This window comes from Microcebus murinus, chromosome 19 (assembly GCF_040939455.1).
Source record: "Microcebus murinus isolate Inina chromosome 19, M.murinus_Inina_mat1.0, whole genome shotgun sequence".
Classification (NCBI taxonomy): domain Eukaryota; kingdom Metazoa; phylum Chordata; class Mammalia; order Primates; family Cheirogaleidae; genus Microcebus; species Microcebus murinus.
The window spans coordinates 46,852,060-46,870,098 of NC_134122.1; the positions used below are offsets into that span (position 1 = coordinate 46,852,060).

At 37.2% G+C, this 18,039-nt stretch overlaps 1 protein-coding gene across 2 annotated transcripts in view; it reads left to right on the forward strand.

Annotated features, from left to right (window-relative positions):
- The window catches only part of CHRM3 (cholinergic receptor muscarinic 3), a 435,162-nt gene that overhangs the window by 109,085 nt on the left and 308,038 nt on the right, over nt 1-18,039 (forward strand). For both annotated transcript variants that reach the window (XM_012738300.2, XM_012738301.3), the window contains exon 2: nt 8,537-8,645. The gene's annotated coding sequence lies outside the window, so the exon portion shown is untranslated. The remainder of the gene's footprint in view (nt 1-8,536; nt 8,646-18,039) is intronic.

Here is an 18,039-nt window from a genome sequence, read left to right on the forward strand (position 1 = left end):
TTGCCAAGACTGGTATGATCATAGTTCACTGCTATGCCTTGAACTCCTGGAAGTGCACTATTTAATGGGCCCCATGGTGGCATTGCATTTCCAAGTCTGGGTAGGCATCTTAAATCTGTTGCCACCAATTCCATTCTGCAGTCAGAATCAAGTATGTAGGAATAACACTAGATTTATATGGGTTATTTTGTGGTTTCAGGTTTGCTTCTGTGGGACTGATTACCCAAATTCTAAACTTGACTTTGGTTTTCCAGTTCCCAAAATAGACAGTGTCTTGAGGAGCAACAAGTTCTAGATAGAGGACATGGTTATTTGTATTGTCTTGGCTAAAGTCATCCTCCTCCAATGGCATACAATCTCTGCTGACATAGAAAACATAACCATCATCATCCTTGGAATGCTTACTGCAGTTGTCTTTGACTCTACCCTGACATTAAAGGAAGTGTTATCAGTTCGAGAGACTAAGGAATATTTGTTAAATTTGTAAATATTCTAACTCCAAAAAAATACCCAAGACATCTCTGTACTCAAGATATCAGTAAACTATCATCTGTTTAAAATTTGCTGTACCCACCTGGAGTAACTCTTTGATTTCTGAGACATAACTCACGTCCTTGCGGGACAAAACTAGGAAAAGTATCCAAAGACTTTCATGAAGCTAGCCATCTACATACCCAGACTGGTAGTGTAAAACAGCAAAACTCCGGTCTTAATGTTTTCTATGTTCTTTTGGCTGCCTTCCTTCTTTCTGTGCTTTCAGGAAAACCAAGGTCGTTTCAGGTTTCAGAATGCACTAGCTTTTTGAATACTTGAAAATTATCATGCATCCTAATGGACTGTTTAGAAGAGATGGTAAGGGAGCCATTTCCATTCCAATCTAAATGAATATTTTGCCAATGTTGATGTATTCTGATAGAAAGCTTCAGCATGCCAGGAGTGGTTCTATTTGGTCTTGAACTGATAATTATATTTGGTTTTCTTTTCTTTCTTTGGTTTCAAAATTGACTTTTAAGTTTTCCTTCCTTGGGCTCCATCTCTGGATCCCTAGAATATTTCAGATGCCTGAGGCATTCATAGGTTGACTATCAATTTTGTTGCAGTTTGTTAAAGAAATATCCCCTTAACCACTCCTCCAATGGAGCTATCGCCTGGTCTAGAAACAATTGTTCTTCTTTTTACCACCTGTAAGTTTACTGGTACATCATTTCTAATAATTGTCCCTCTTAACATTACGGTTTTGAAATTAATTCCATTTGTTCCCTTAACATTTATTCTATTGCCTCTTCATAAAAGACCATTTAGTTGAGTAGCTTTCGGATATGGAATTTTGTTCTGCTGAGTAACTTAATTCAGTTCCCAACTCCCACCCCTCTTCATCCTAATTTCTTGCACGCTCAGGGTCTATGATGTTCCACTGAGTTCTGCATTTACAGAGTTCTACTCCTGAGAACCATTCTTTTATTAATAAAAGAATCTGATTAGGGTTTGATTTCTGTCTTTGCCCACTCACTGTTTGGCTTTGAAATTCAATCTATATGAACCTCAGCTTTTCTGAAACACAGAGAACAACAATGATGTTGGAAGATTGTGAAAAGGAAAAATACATGCATGCAAATCACTCCTCAAAGTGCTTGGGCATGCGGGCAGGCACATGAGCAATGTTATTTATGATATTGCTTCTGCTGAAAAGGATGAGAAGAAAAAAGAGAAAAAAAGGAAGAAAAGGGGGAGGAGGAGGAGGAGAAGAAAGAAAAAGAAAAAAGAGAAAAGCAGGAGCACATAATGGCTAAAATAATAAGATTGTGGCTTAGCCTTTTGGGAAGGTTTTCCATGTATACCTTCCTATAATTTACATAGTTCTCATCTTCTATGCAATTACAAAGTATGACGAGAGTCTTCCTAAAAGTTATTATTTTCCTTTTTCCTCCCTCCCGGAAGATGCCAATAGAAACTGCTTTTCTCTTTCTCCATGTCAGCCTTTTGCCTAACTTTGAACCTCCTCTCTGCATTAGCAAAACTACACCTCGCCCCTCGATCAAACACCTTGACCATTTATCTGTACCATTATGACAGTTCTGATTCATGAGAGAGCCCTTTACCCACTGCCTGCCAAAGCGATGTTTCAACACAATTAGATAATGTTGGAGCTAGATTTAAAATTTAAATAGATTTTGAAACTGCTGTCTCTATTTTGTAAATTACATATGAAAAAAAAAATCCACCGATTTTAGTCTAGCTAATTTGACTGTCCCTACTGAAACTTAATAGAAAAGAGTAATTACAACACCAGCATAGCAAATGTAGAATAAACATAGAAGTTAATTTTCAGTACAACTGGTCTTTAAAGTTTAATAGCCAATAAGTATAAATACGAAGTGACAGTTGCCTCATTACAAATGTAAACACACACATAAACCTACCCAGCAGCAATTTAAAACAAACTTAGACATCTACCTCTTACTTTCCTTTATGCCTGAACCGTTTCCATCAAAGCTGTCTTTCCCTTTGATTTATTATTTCCTACCTTAGGATCCTAACAAAGAGAGAACAAATACTTTTTATGGAACTCTTTCAATTAAGGAAAATCTTGCTACAATGTGTATTTTTATCCAGAATATCACCATTTGCCCCAGGCCTACCCAACCCTTAGTGTGCCTGAGACAGGGATCTATCAGATGTAAAACTCTGGGCAGGGTGGTGATGGGGAAGAAAGACCACCCCCTCGCACACGAGGACCTGCTTCGGATTCCTTGATGATTAAGTTCCATCGCTATATAATCAAGGTCACTTTTCTGTACCTTCTTTGTTAGAAGATGCTTTGATTACACAGAATTCTTTCAATTTCTTTGTGCTTTTGTTCTGTTATAATGCAATGAGAATAAGAGGACATCAGTTGGTTTGTGAGCTAGTGACACTGGGTAGAACTCCCTTCACATGAAAGGCTGAGTTAAGAAGAGCTCTGAGCTAGGTACCCCCCAGCGGGGCTAGCCTTCCACAGCTGAGCACAAAGATGTTTTTGAGTCTCAGCTGTCGCTCTTGTGAAATATCCTTTACTCTTTTAGTAATAACTTTTGTCACTATTGTCGTGGTTCTGCTAAAATGTCTTTCTCTCCTCTCTGTCTCTGTCTCTGTCTCTCTCTCTCTCTGTCTCCCCCACCCTGTTCCTTTGCTCCCTCCCCCCTCACATATATTTATATACAGTCACGTGCCACATGAAGACATTTGACTCCATTTTAAAGAAAACTTCACTTCGGTAATGCTGTTTGAAAAAAAATCTGCCTCTAAATGTTTCCATTCTCAATAGTAAAATAAATAGACAAACAGCTTTTACTAAAATAACAGTAATTTATTATCTTCTTCAAAGAAGAAATGACATTTTAAGCTGGAGAATGGGATGTTACCACCATTTTCAGAGATTTATGCGCATTGTGTGTTTTTTAACATAAATTTTAATTCAACCAAATTTGCACTCTCTCAAAGAAATTGAGGAACTTCAAAAAAGTTACGTATAATCACACAGTCTCATTATTTTCATCATATTGTCTTCTAATTTTTATTTATCTACCATACACAATATTGTCCTTAATTATAGTTAGCCCATACATACCATTTTATATTCTGCATTTTTATATACATTTCCTTATGTCAGCATAACTTCCATACTTATAGCAATAACATTTTATAAATTTAACAGTTCAACATGCCATCATGTTAAACTGTTTCCATGTTGTTGGGTTATGGTGTTAATAATAGCAGTAACAACAGCTACCATTTATTTATTGACTGTTTATGCAATAAATATTCTATTAAAAGCATATTTTAACCAAGTAGAAAGCCACCTGAGTTTGTTATGTGGAAATGCCTATACTTTAGAATTCGATATGCAGCAGGTCCTTGAATAATGTCATTTTATTCAACATCTTTTTGTTACAATATTGATGAGAAAAAAATACAACAACTGTGCCTGGCCAGGGCCACAGTCTATGTGGAGTTTGCATGTTCTTCCCATGTCTGCTTGGATTTTCTCTAGGTCCTCCGGTTTCCTCTCACATCCCAAAGATGTGGAAGTGAGGTTAATTGGAGTGCCCAAATTGTCCCAGTGTGAGTGTGTGTGCACACATGTGCTTGCATACCGGAATGCCCTGCCATGATGGCGTCCTGTCCAGGGCTGGTTCCTGCCTGGTGTCCAGAGCTGCTAGGATGGGCTTCCAGCCACCAGCAACCCCAAGCTAGAACAAGTGGGTTGGAAAAGGAATGAAGGAATGAATACAAATTATTATAAAATAAAAATTCATCAAGTGTACGATAATCATACAAATGCACAATAAACCACATGGTATGAAAGTGCTCAGGGGGCCGCCATATTGGTGATTGTTGGTTTTTGAACTTCATGGAGGTCAGAGGTACTCCTGATAATTTTTGATTTGCAAACATTTATTCCTTGATTGAACCAACTGGCGCTATGACTGCTGGCAACTTACCTCTTGTTTTTATCAATTAAGCTATGGTAAAATTGATTTAATTGTATGTTGTTTTGCTTAAAGTCACAGCTTCTAAGAACTTATTGATGACATCAAGTGAGGACTTATTGTACTTAAGCTCCTACTGTCTGTGTGACTTTAGTCAAGAAAAAAAATCCTTATTTTTTTCTTTACCTTCAACATCTTTCTCTGAACAAATACAAATAATAGCTGATTTAGCGGTTGTACCTTCCACTGAGTCTGGCACATAGTAGATGCTCAAGAAATGAGAAATGATTGTTACTGGGAACTAACTTAACTTGATTTAACCACATCTGTAAAATGGAGAGATTTACATAATGTGTGGGTATTTTCAGATGGCTCTCCAAGATAATCAAATGGTCAGTGCCACCATCAGTATTCTAAGTGTTCAGTTTTTATATGCCACTTTCTCACCAAGGTTACTTTTCCATAACTCTTCCTTTATTTTTTCATTCTTCATTTCTTTCTCTCAACAAATATTAGAATCTATTGTGCACCCAGCCATTCCAGAGTCACTTTATTTATTTATTTATTTATTGATTGATTGATTGAGACAGAGTCTCACTTTGTTGCCCAGGCTAGAGCGAGTGCCGTGGCATCAGCCTAGCTCACAGCAACCTCAAACCCCTGGGCTCAAGTGATCCTCCTGCCTCAGCCTCCCGATTAACTGGGACTACAGGCATGCGCCACCATGCCCAGCTAATTTTTCTATATATATATTAGTTGAGCAATTAGTTTCTTTCTATTTATAGTAGAGACAGGTTCTCGCTCTTGCTCAGACTGGTTTTGAACTCCTGACCTCAAGCAATCCGCCCGCCTCGGCCTCCCAGAATGCTAGGATTACAGGCGTGAGCCACTGCGTCCTGCCTGAAGTCACTCTTGTACTCCAGTTGTACCTGTCATGAAGGAAGTGCCATCTGTTCAACAAGGGTCAGAAGACCCTTGTGTAATCTCCACGGCTAGGCCAGTGGATACGCAGTTATATGTATGTGTGTGCATGTTTTTAAATATGTCTGTCTTCCGCAAGAGACTACAATTAGTCATCTTGATATTATATCGTATCAGTCAGGATGACTGAAGTATAGCCTCCTGGGGAAGACAGAATGTAAATAGATATTAATATGAGTGATATCAATCCATTTATGCCTAAAATGTTATGGCTGTGTATTTATGCTTAAGGGACTAAGGATGGTTTGGAATTTGCCTCTGAGATAAATTATTTTTTTTTCAAGTAAATACTAGCTTAACAGTTACATAGAGAAGAGCCCAAAGTTAAAAGATACAGCCTACCCAGAGAAAATAGGAGGTGCAAAGTCAAAAATGGGGCATAGGAGAGACCTGCATGTTTGGCAACCATTTTCCTATAGTTTTAATAATCAAGGTAGATGAGTTTTAGTGTTAGAAAGGAAGGGGGAGAAAGTTAGCTGGGGCCAGATCTGAAAGAAGATGAGAAAGTGGCAAACATTGTGTACCTCCCATATGGCAGGGGGTATGCTAGACATTCCATGCATATTTTGTTTCTCGACTCTCACAATAACCTTATTTTAGAAGTGATGGAATTGAGGCTTTGAATATGAGGTAAACTGTCCAAGGTCAAGCAGCAAGAATATATTGGAATTGATGTTCAGAGCCAAGTCTTCCAGCCAAAACCCATCTTCTCTTCGCCTCTAGGATACAATTAAAAGGGAAACCACTTAGGTGTCTTCTCTTTTATTTGGGCTTAATTAACTCCTCTGCTCGAAGATAAATCTTTGGAGCTTTATTTTCTTTTGTCTCAAATTTTACTGAGAGTAGAAAGCAGATGTTCTATGAAATTTATTTTCACTTGCTTCAGTGTTTCTCAAAAGTGACCACTTGCTGTCCATAGAAGTCATGTTATGTAGCAGATTCTTTTTTAGAGCTTTTATGCTTTCTTGTGTTTGCATTTTCACTCATTTATGCATCCTTGTTATGGCTCACTCTTTGCCCTTCAATGGGGCTGAGTTTTAACCTGCTTAGAGCTTTTCTGTTTGCTCTTATCATCATTTTTCTCAGACCTTCAACAGGAGGGCTGGTTGTCTAAGTTATCTGCCACTTTGAAGGTTGGCAACTGTTTGGAGGGAGTCAGAGCCCTGAGATTTCCTTCAGGAGAACTGTGTCCTAGTGACCAGCTGTCTCTCTCCAACCTCATTGGATCAGCCTGTGTGCAAGACACAAAGTGTGACTGAGTCTGACCTCCTTTCTGGTGGCTCCCTCAGGGAACACCCTGCTATCCCTAGAGAAATACCCTGCCTTACTCAGTGCTGCCATTTATGCCATTGCCCTGGGCTCATGGTCCTCTGTAGGGAGAGGAATGACCAATCTCTACTTCCAATCTGCCCTCAAGTACCCCCTTCCTCTAATAAAATCTCCTCCAAATAGAGATTGAAGAAATCTCTAGATTAGAAATCAGCAAATGGTTTCTCTAAAGGGTCAGATAGTATATGTTTTAGGCTTCATTGGTCATACAGTTTCTGTTACAACTACTTAACTCTGCCATGGTAACATGAAAGCAGCCAGAGATAATATGCAAATGAATGGCTGTGGCTGTGTTCCAATAAAACTTTATTTATAGGCTTTGATATTTGAATTTCAAATAATTCACACAATTCTTTTAATTTGCTTCAAACATTTAAAAATGTAAAAGCCATTCTTAGCTCACAGGCTAAACAAAAACCAGCAGCAGGGCTGGAGTTAGCTCACCCTGGCTCTGGGCAGCTTGCTGTGGTACTGCTTTTCCTGCAGGGTAAATTGAGATCTGACCATTAGGATTTCCAAGCTGGTTGTTTCAGTACAGCATTTCTAATCCAGAGCAGCTTTTCTTAGTCATTGTGATCACGCCATTTTTACCTATAGACTGACAATTTCAGTTTTCTTGTATATTGGTGCAGTGTTTCCCTTTGTTCTCTGGGAATAGGGAAGATGTATAGGTCCCCCTAACAAGCCTATATCTTATCTAGAGGCAAAAGCTGGATTTCTTGTTTGTCTGGAAAATTTTCTTATTATTTAACCTTTTTTTCTGTTTTTGAGGAAATGCTTTAATTGAACTAAATTAAGCTGACTACTAACTGGAGTGTAAGTTTTGGAATGAACATGTTTGAACTTCATTCAGATGATTTTTCAGATTATTCTTTCTATTTTTTCTTCTTGAGATTGTGTTGCAAACAGGAAGATAGCTTTGGCAAGAAAATTAAAGGATTGACAAAACAAAAGTGTGAATCAAGACAAAAAATAGATGCCAGTGCCTACTTTTGTTGTTGCTGTTCATTCATTCGTTTACTTAGCAAATGTTTATGGGTGCCAGGCACTATATCCCAAAGTGAGATCTCACTTCACATCTGTCTTGACATACAAAGATGAGTAGAATACAATGGTTGTCATTTAGAAAACTACAGGGGAGACATAGAACCAATGAGATATATCTTTATGTAATATTCTTGATATTTCTTGCTCATGTTATAGGACAGTAATAGGAAGAAAGATGTGCACTATACTTGCTACATGATATAGTGAAGCAGCATGTTCTGTGGGGTGCAGGGTCCTAGGTCAGCTGCTTTACTTCTCCGACTGTTAAACTTTGTGAAGGGAGATGACCATGTCACAGCTTTGTTGTGAAGACTAAATGAAATGTCATATGCAGACATAGTGTACCGCTCAGCACCTAGGCGCTAAAAAATATCCATATCGGAGAGTAAGTTGGTTTTTTACCTGATTTGTTTCTTACTGATATACTTGTGGCTTACCCAGAAACATTATGCCCATGTACTGCTATTAATAAATTTACTTCTTAATCAGGCTGAACCTTTATTGTTTACCATTCATCAATACTTTAAGTGCAGCATGTTCCAATGGCTGTACTTCACATTGTGCAGAAAACAGTCTTTTCATTGGGTTGCTTGTCAGATCTCCGTTAATATTATTGTTAGTATTATGCTACAGATTGGAAAGATGCTATTGTGTACATTATGTGAAATAATATTAACTGGCTGATTTTGTCATCTTGTGTGTCTGTTTAGATATGAACAGTGATGGTACATATTTTGGTGAGGGGTTGCTGCGTGGACTGTGGATTGAATAAACTGTATCCATCCCCAACATGATGTACAACACCCAGGCTCTTCATTGGTAGGTATTTTTTATTTCAATATCATTCACATGGTTAGATGCGAGATTTTCAACAGAGAACGTACTTTTATAATGATAATGAAAAAATGTATAACATACATGTATTCATGTTGCTGGCATGAAATATGGCTAGATTTCATCAGTCTATATCAACCAATTGTTAAATAAAGGACCCTGATAAAACATCTATTATCATATATATTAGTATGGTAGTATACATGTGTTTCTAAATAGGCAGAATTTAGAAATATGGAATTTTACCTCTCCTTTAAGGGAATAAAAAAAGTGACTGTCAAGTTTCAGTATATCTGGTTCTTAAATATTAAATATATCTAGAAGCAGTGTAAGCCTAAACATTTTATCTTGTTTCTATTTTGAGGCAGTTTAATTTTATTGTAATTTTGTATGTGTTTCCACTTATAGCTTTATCATATTGATAATCCATTTATGATATGCATGGGGTCATGGAATGAGAATTATACTCAGATTTTTAGTTTCAGCCTCAACATTTGTCATCCGACTAGTCTCTTAATCTCTACGCATCAGTTTCCTCATCTGAAAAATTAAAGGAATAATTTCTGGTTTACCTAATTCATTATAAGATTACTTTGAAAGCCAAATGAGGTAATGAAGGTGAAATTATTAACTAACTGTAGAACACTATATAAAATAAATGGTATTATCTGTGGTTTACTAATGGTACAAATAGAGTTGGAAAAAGTTGTGACCATAATTTTCTTTCCAAATTGGTTAATGCACTCTAAAATTTTGCATGTTCTTCACCTAAGAGATAAATAATAAAATAATCATTAATTTTCATTTATGACCCAAAGTAATTCTCTGTATTTTAAAAAATTATGTTTAAATGAAATATGAGAAAACATGTCTCTGACATAAACATGCACACACCAATCCCCACTGACCATAATGAATTTCTGTTTCTGCCATCCGGAATATCTACTCCCTTATTAGATTTTATTTATTAGGTATTTACATTTGGAGGACAAAGATACGTTAGATATTTTTTATGTATACCTTAATTTCAGAATACTAAGGAAACAGTGCGGGAGTCTGATCAGATATTACTATTTAATACCTTTGTTTACTAAAATCCTTTTAAGATTTCATATGACCAGTTTTTCCAGCTAGCACATTACAGCTAGCCTATTTAAAATGAAAGGCTGAGAGTGTAATCCTAACAAATGTATTCAGTAATATGGAGAAAAAGACTTTTCCACTAAATTTAAACAAGTTATATAACCAAGCCCGTGCAATGAAAATGGTTTGCAAATTCTTTTCCGGAAATTAGATATGATTTTCACTGTAAGAGCAGTGGTCTATTATGTAAACAAAATGTGTGCATATAAATTAAATGAAAATACTAATGATAAGTGACATATTTGCTTGCTGATATTGTAGCATGGTGCCTAAGTATGCAGGGTCTACAGTCATACTGCCTGAGGCTGCAACCCAGTTCCATCATTTTTTAGCTTTAGGAAGTTGAGCAAGTTATTTAACCTCTCTGTGCCTTAGTTTGTGCATTTGCAAAATGAGGCTAGTAACAAGAGATCATACCTTTATTACGTAGGGTTGCCATGTGGCTTACATGAGTCAATATGGTCAAGTGTTTAGGATCACTGTGTGATAGTAAGTTACCATTTAGTTCTCTTGGGAGTATGGAATTATCATGATAAGCACAGATTTTAGAATCAGAAAGCCCTAGATCCAAAGTCATTTATTAACTAATTGAGGAATTTAGAGTAGTTCAAGAAACTCAGTTTCTGAGAAATGAAATGGGAATAATTATGACATACTCCATACAGCTTTTTTTAAGGTTGGCTTAACATAGCATCTGGCAAAGAATGGGGTTTTCAGACCTGAAGTCTCATATAATTTGGAGGCAGAAGATGGATGAAATCTTTGTCAGCAGGGTTTTAAGAAGGTACAGTTAGCTTCAACTTTATGCATAACATAATCATGGTAGGGGGAAGCATGAAAGCCTAGGAGTGGAGTTGGGCATGAGTAGGCTGTATTGCAGGCCAAGCAGAAGATGGGTCCCTTAAGGCGAGGGCCTGCTGAAGAATGACTAGAAGTGGACACAGTGAGCTGTCAATGCCTCAGAAAGGTGGACATGGCCCTGTTTCTTGTGTCTGCTGCAGATCTTCTCTGCCTCTTTGCTGACCAAGGTCCACCTACAAGCACCCCCCTTACCTGCCTGCAAAGATGACCTCATGGGCCCGCTCGTGTTTCACATTCTGTCCATCAATCAAATGCCTGTTCTCCCTTCCAGACTCAGTTTATCTGCTCTGTCATCCTTGAAAACTCCTTCAGTCCTCCTCTTAAAATTGACAGTTCCCTTCCTTTTCTTCCCCTCTGTGCTATGCGCATGCCTCTTTATAGACCATGCTCACTTCTTTTGCAGTGATTGTTTGACACAACCATCTATCCCATTGCTGTCGGCGTGTGGAGGGCAGTCCTAATCTTACTCGTTCTTGTTTCTCCAGTGTCCAGAACTCAACAGATAGTTACCAATTCAATTAATGATTGAAAGGATTAATAGCATCTTCCGTCCTTAGATTAAACAGAAAATAATTACATTCGTCATGGTACAAAGATTTCTGTGGACTGTCCTTTAAAACGTATAGTCTCTTAAAATTGTTAGTAATATAAATCTCTAAAAGGCATAAATAGAAAAATGAAAACTGGCAACTTTTAACCTACCATGATGTTTCTATCATTTTAAGCCTTTTTAGCAAAAAATAACAGGAGTTTTAAACATGTATATCTGACTCTACTAACAACCTTTTTAGTTTATTGTTAAGCATTTTATTTATTTATTTATTTATTTAGTCTCTGGGTGGGCTCAAATACTTTATTTTTAGAACAGCATTTCAACAATGATGAGGCATTATCTGATCTCGTGTTAACTGAGGGTGGAATGTCTTCCTCTATATGAGTTAGTAAGAAAAAAGTTTTAAAATAGTGCTTTAGGTTTTATTTTATCATAATAATTATTGTATTCATTTTGAATACTTTTTTTCAACACCCCGGACTTGAATTCATAATAAGCTATTAAAAAAGTATACATATGAAAGCATATATTTATGTGTGTGTATATATATGTGTATGTGTATACACATAAATATAAAGTACGCATATATATACTCTCTCTGTACATATATTTCTTATATCCAAGGAAGGTTCCTACCATTAATCTGATTTGGGAAAGGTGGAAAATGTGTGTAAGTGTATTCCTCCTTTCCTTTCCTTTCCTTTCCTTCCCTTCCCTTCCCTTCCCTTCCCTTCCCTTCCCTTCCCTTCCCTTCCCTTCCCTTCCCTTCCCTTCCCTTCCCTTCCCTTCCCTTCCCTTCCCTTCCCTTCCCTTCCCTTCCCTTCCCTTCCCTTCCCTTCCCTTCCCTTTTCCCCTTCCCTTTTCCCCTTTCCTTTTCCCCTTTCCTTTTCCCCTTTCCTTTTCCCCTTTCCTTTTCCCCTTTCCTTTTCCCCTTTCCTTTTCCCCTTTCCTTTTCCCCTTTCCTTTTCCCCTTTCCTTTTCCCCTTTCCTTTTCCCCTTTCCTTTTCCCCTTTCCTTTCCCCTTTCCTTTCCCCTTTCCTTTCCTTTTCCTTTCCTTCTTTCTCACCAGGTTTTGCTCTATTGCCTCAAACTCCTGGCCTGAAGCTAGCCTCCTACCTCAGCCTCCCAAAGTGCTGGGATTACAGGTGTAAGTCATTATGTCCAGCTGTTAAGCGTACTCAAACTTCTTGGTTTGAGCTATTTGTTTAAAAGCAGTGTGAAAAACAACCTGACCAAAACCAAACAAAAAAATCCCTCCATATCAATAAATGAGTAGCTGTATTTCACTCAGAGCAGGACTTTAAATTGTTTAATTTAAATGTTTATTCTTGCATTGTACCATTATAACTGAAATTGTACCATTGTACAGGTTTCTTATAAAATGAAAGACCACTAAGTTTACTAAAACAGTGTTTTAACACTGGGCACGCATCTTTGTTGGTTAGTTTATGCCAGTTATATGCAGTGAAGTCAATATGGGCTACAGAGCTAGAGTTATAAGAAGCACAAATTTTCTTGAGCAACTCAGCTTTCACAGATGGCTGTAGATGAGCAATTGGAAAGCATTAAGCTAATAAAGACATTTTTAAGAGAGGAAAACAGGCTGACAGGCTACTTCAGTTTTCACTGTATGAGCTATTTTAGATTGACATGCATCCAGCAAAAAGAAGTGATGTTTGAATAAATCATATGTCAAGAATATCCATCCAGTTGTGTAAGCAGAAATACAAAGGAGTAATGTAGGCGTTATCACATTATTAAACTTTGTTCGATATGCTCAAGCAGGTAGAACTATAATGCATTCTTGAATGAAGTTTTTTTAAAAAAAAATATTTCCAAAGATAATACTTGACAAAAGACCAAATTGTTTACTGATAACTTTTTAAGTCTCTGTTTTATGTACTTGAAGATTAAAATGTCTTGGCAACTATTTTCTTACATTCTTTTTAGCTAAAAGACTTACAGTTGTGTGTTGACATGAAATAATAACAGTGGCTTCCGTTTATTGAACCTGTACAGTGGAGTTCCTCGCCACATTGTCCTTTAGTCTTCACAACGACTCTGCAAGGAGCTCACTGTTATCTTCTGTGTACAAGCAAGGAGATGGACACTATGTGGTGTCCACTGCTCATTTACATATGTAGATAACCTACACTTGTAACACTGATTTCCAAGTACCATGTAAAGAAGTCAGTCTCACCACTGTAAGACGACATATAAATGCTTTTATATGTGCGAATAGAACACTAGTCTTATTTTTGGACTAAAATTAATTTTGAGACTATAATATGCTTCTGATTAACCCTTTGCTTATCTAGTATTCTGGAGAATAAATAGCTTCTAAACTTATGATGAAAGATTTCCCTTTCTATGCTGTTGCAGCAGCCCAGATACATAAAAATGAGAATCTGCATCTGCATGAGATGCATCCTCAGTAGTGGATACAATAGGAATCCTTCAGGAGAAAGCATTAGCCGTTTTTAAGATTGAGCATTTTATCCATAGAGGTCAAACAATGTCTTCATTTAACGTACTTTTCTTATGTCTTATTTCTTTCACTTTAATAATTGGTGTAAATGCCGTGAAATGAGCAGGAATGTCATGTAATTGATTGATTCCATACAGTGAAGACTGAGATTCTTGGTCTAAGCAAGTGCTTCCTCTACCCCAGGCCCTTCCCCCACACCCCAAAGGCTATCATATTAACTCTGTCTTTTCAACTCAATCAGTTGAAATGCATTTTTTTGATTGACCCCCTATTTTGCTCATCTCTAGGATGGACATATATTACACATGTTTTACTGGCCCTTTAGATGTGTGCTTGACTGTGCCATTTACCCAGACAAGGAAAATATTAATGTAGGGACAAATAAACCTAAGAAGCAGAGCTATTTTTGAAGAAGTTGATTAAACACCTGCTTTTTAAATAAAGAAAATAATTATAATATTTTGAAATCATTTGAAATTTGAAGGGATTAAAATATCTGAAAAGAAAGTCATGTTTTAAATTAGTTTAGTTTGAACATTGGAAGCCAGAGAACTCAGGTATTCATTCCATGTATTCATTCAGCAAATATTTATTGACCCTCTATTAAGTGGTAGACCCAGGGGCTATGAACAATAGACAAAGCCCCTGTCCTCACAGAATTTGCGTTTCTAGATGGCCATAATGGATGAGATCAGGGGCTAGAGTATGTGGAAAGGAAGGGGGTAGAATGTGTGTAGAAAGAGAAAACATTAAATATATGTATATACAAATAGTAAGACATTTATTTTAAACAAAAACAACTCCTTTTTAATAGTAAAAACCATGCCTGGGTTCAACTTTTCTAAAGCACAGTTTTTATTTATTTATTTATTTATTTTAGAAAACACAGTTTTAGGCTACAAAGTTTGACATTCTTATTCACCAAAATATTGTATTTTGATCATTTCTAAAAAATGAATTTTGTGATAAAATCTTTGCGTCTTGGCTTTCAAATGGTTCACGTTTCTGATTTTATTTTCTTTATTCATTCTAAAAGTACGTGGAGGTGTTGTAGAATCTAAGTGAGAAATCCTCACGAATATTTTGTACAACATCATCAGATGGTCCTGAAGGGAGTGGATATGGAAGTGAGGGGTGGGCAGAAAACCTGAACACTGTGAGACCTAAAGGGGAAAAAAAAAATTATCAGTCACTGTTTCACCAAAGGTAGAGAAGCACTCTCAATTTTTTTTTTTTTTTTTTTGTTCTTTGATCAAAGTTTAAGTCCTCTCTGTGCTGAACGGTGGAGGAACACAAAAGTATTGAGGTTGTATTATCTAATCACATGGAAGTTGATTTCGGAACTAGAGCCACTGATTTATATACATTACTTAATTAGAAATGCAATATGGGATTTGCACTTAAGAGCTTGTGACAAAGGAACAATTCAAAAACCGGAAAAACAAAGTGTCAGTCATGCACTGTGCTGGGCCAGTTTTCCAACTGGAAAGTAAATCAATCATTTTTAGTGATTGTTGGATACAATATAATGAATTCTTTATTAAAGTCAGCCAGTAAGTAGGGCTCAAACTCTGCAATAATGGACAAAGTAGCCCATGCCTCTTGAGGCAAGTGAGAAACATAACTAGGCATGTACTTTTAAAAATATTTCCTTTTCTTTCCATGAAGCACAGATTGAAGTTTGAACACTTGCCTACTTTTTAGGTTCTCTGAATACATGATTTTGATGGCTTTCCCAAGTCACGATTATTCAGCTTTCATGCCATTGATGTAAAAATCAGTGCTGAATACACAGATGAGTCACAAAGGATTTTAGAGTCATTCCTGATAATTCATGTTTTAATTTAGATCTTTAAAAATATGGAGATTTAAAAAAATAGTGTAGTCAAATGATAACATCTGATGGCTTTTTGGCAACGGGGCGACACAGTATTGAGGTGGAGAAATGCAAATAGTATCTTAATGTTAACTTTTTCTTTTTCCCACTACTTCCATAGAGAACAAATATAAAAGAAATCTCTGCCAAAGTGGAAATTGTTGACAAAGAATCGTTGGGTTCGTACTGTAAGTACTAACAGCCTACAAAGTGTAGCACTCTAAAAGTGAAGCAATTAGAGCTCCATTTCAGTGTCTAAGACTCTTAATACTAAGCATATTAAACAACATTAAACAGATTATTGAATGTCAGAGGCCTCCATAAGCTGAGAATAAATCCACAGCTTCCACATGGTGGAGGCACATAAAATAAGTTGCAAGATAGAAATGGTAAGAAACTATGGCAAGGAAAAAGCATGATTTATAAAGAGTTCCAAATTGTTTATTTCAGCTTTTATTATGAACTCACCCAGGGAGATTAACACAAAGGCAGGGCACATAGGGGGGAGGAAGTAAATGTTAGTTGAATTGAATCAAATTGAATTGAATGGAGTGATGCTTGTATTTGTTTATTTTGGGGGGACATCAGTTACAAGCTTAGGATATATTAATGAAAGATTTTTTTTAAGTAACTGGATCATGGACTTTAATCTCATTCTTTCATTTATGCCCGGGGCTAAGAGACCCTCCAGGGCTGTGCTGAGTAGGGTAAAGCCTACTTAAGCAGGGGAGGGAGTTATCTTCCTTTGCTCTGATTCTCTTTTTTGCCTGGGAATATGATCAAGGTGACCCAGTTGTCCTGCTTCTGACACCCGTGTTTCTCTGTTCTGCTGGCTGCGGAACAAAACTAATCCTTATATCTGAATTCTCCGTCAGTGTTATTCAAACCTCCTTTAAAACTGTCTGTAGAAGGCTAAAACAGGACCCACACCTTTCACCTCTCACAAAAACCAACTCACGCTGGATAACAGACTTAAACCTAAGATATGAAACTATTAGAACTCTAGAGGAAAAAGTTGGAAACACTCTCCTAGACATCGGCCTGGGCAAAGAGTTTATGAAGAAGACCCCAAAGGCAATCACAGCAGCAACAAAAATAAATAAATGGGACATGATCAAACTACAAAGCTTCTGCACAGCCAAAGAAATAGTCATGAAAGTAAACAGACAACCTACAGAATGGGAGAAAATTTTTGCATCCTATGCATCCGATAAGGGACTGATAACTAGAATATACTTAGAACTCACGAAAATTAGGAAGAAAAAATCAAATAACCCCATTAAAAAGTGGGCAAAGGACTTGAACAGAAATTTTTCTAAAGAAGACAGAAGAATGGCCAACAAACATATGAAGAAATGCTCAACATCTCTAATCATCAGGGAAATGCAAATCAAAACCACAATGAGATATCACTTAACCCCAGTGAGAATGGCCTTTATCAAAAAATCTCCAAACAATAAATGCTGGCGTGGTTGCGGAGAGAGAGGAACACTCCTACACTGCTGGTGGGACTGCAAACTAGTTCAACCTCTGTGGAAAGCAATATGGAGATACCTTAAAGCGATACAAGCGAATCTACCATTTGATCCAGCAATCCCATTGCTGGGCATCTACCCAAATGATCCAGTGACACTCTACAAAAAAGACACCTGCACTCGAATGTTTATAGCAGCACAATTCATAATTGCAAGGCTGTGGAAACAGCCCAAGTGCCCATCAAAGAATGGATTAATAAAATGTGGTATATGTACACCATGGAGTACTATGCAGCTCTAAGAAACAATGGTGATATAGCACACCTTATATTTTCCTGGTTAGAGCTGGAACCCATACTACTAAGTGAAGTATCCCAAGAATGGAAAAACAAGCACCAGATATATTCTCCAGCAAACTGGTATTAACTGAGTAGCACCTAAGTGGACACATAGGTGCTACAGTAATAGGGTATTGGGCAGGTGGGAGGGGGGAGGGGGGCGGGTATATACATACATAGTGAGTGAGATGTGCACCATCTGGGGGATGGTCATGATGGAGACTCAGACTTTTAGGGGGAGGGGGGGAAATGGGCATTTATTGAAACCTTAAAATCTGTACCCCCATAATATACCAAAATAAAAAAAATAATTTAAAAAAAAACAAAAAAAAAAAACTGTCCTCTTCTTTACCTTGCCTTGACTGCTATTTGGCCCTGTGTTTTTATACCTGGACTATAGCAACAATTTTTTTTTTATTTCGGCATATTATGGGGGTACAAATTTTAAGGTTTCAATAAATGCCCTTCCCCCCTCCCCCCACAAGTCTGAGTCTCCAGCATGACCATCCCCCAGATGGTGCACATCTCACTCATTATGTAGTCTACGGCCATACCACCCTGAACGAGCCCGATGTCTTCTGATCTCGGAAGCTAATAAGCAGGGTCGGGCTTGGTTAGTACTTGGATGGGAGCAATAAACTTTTT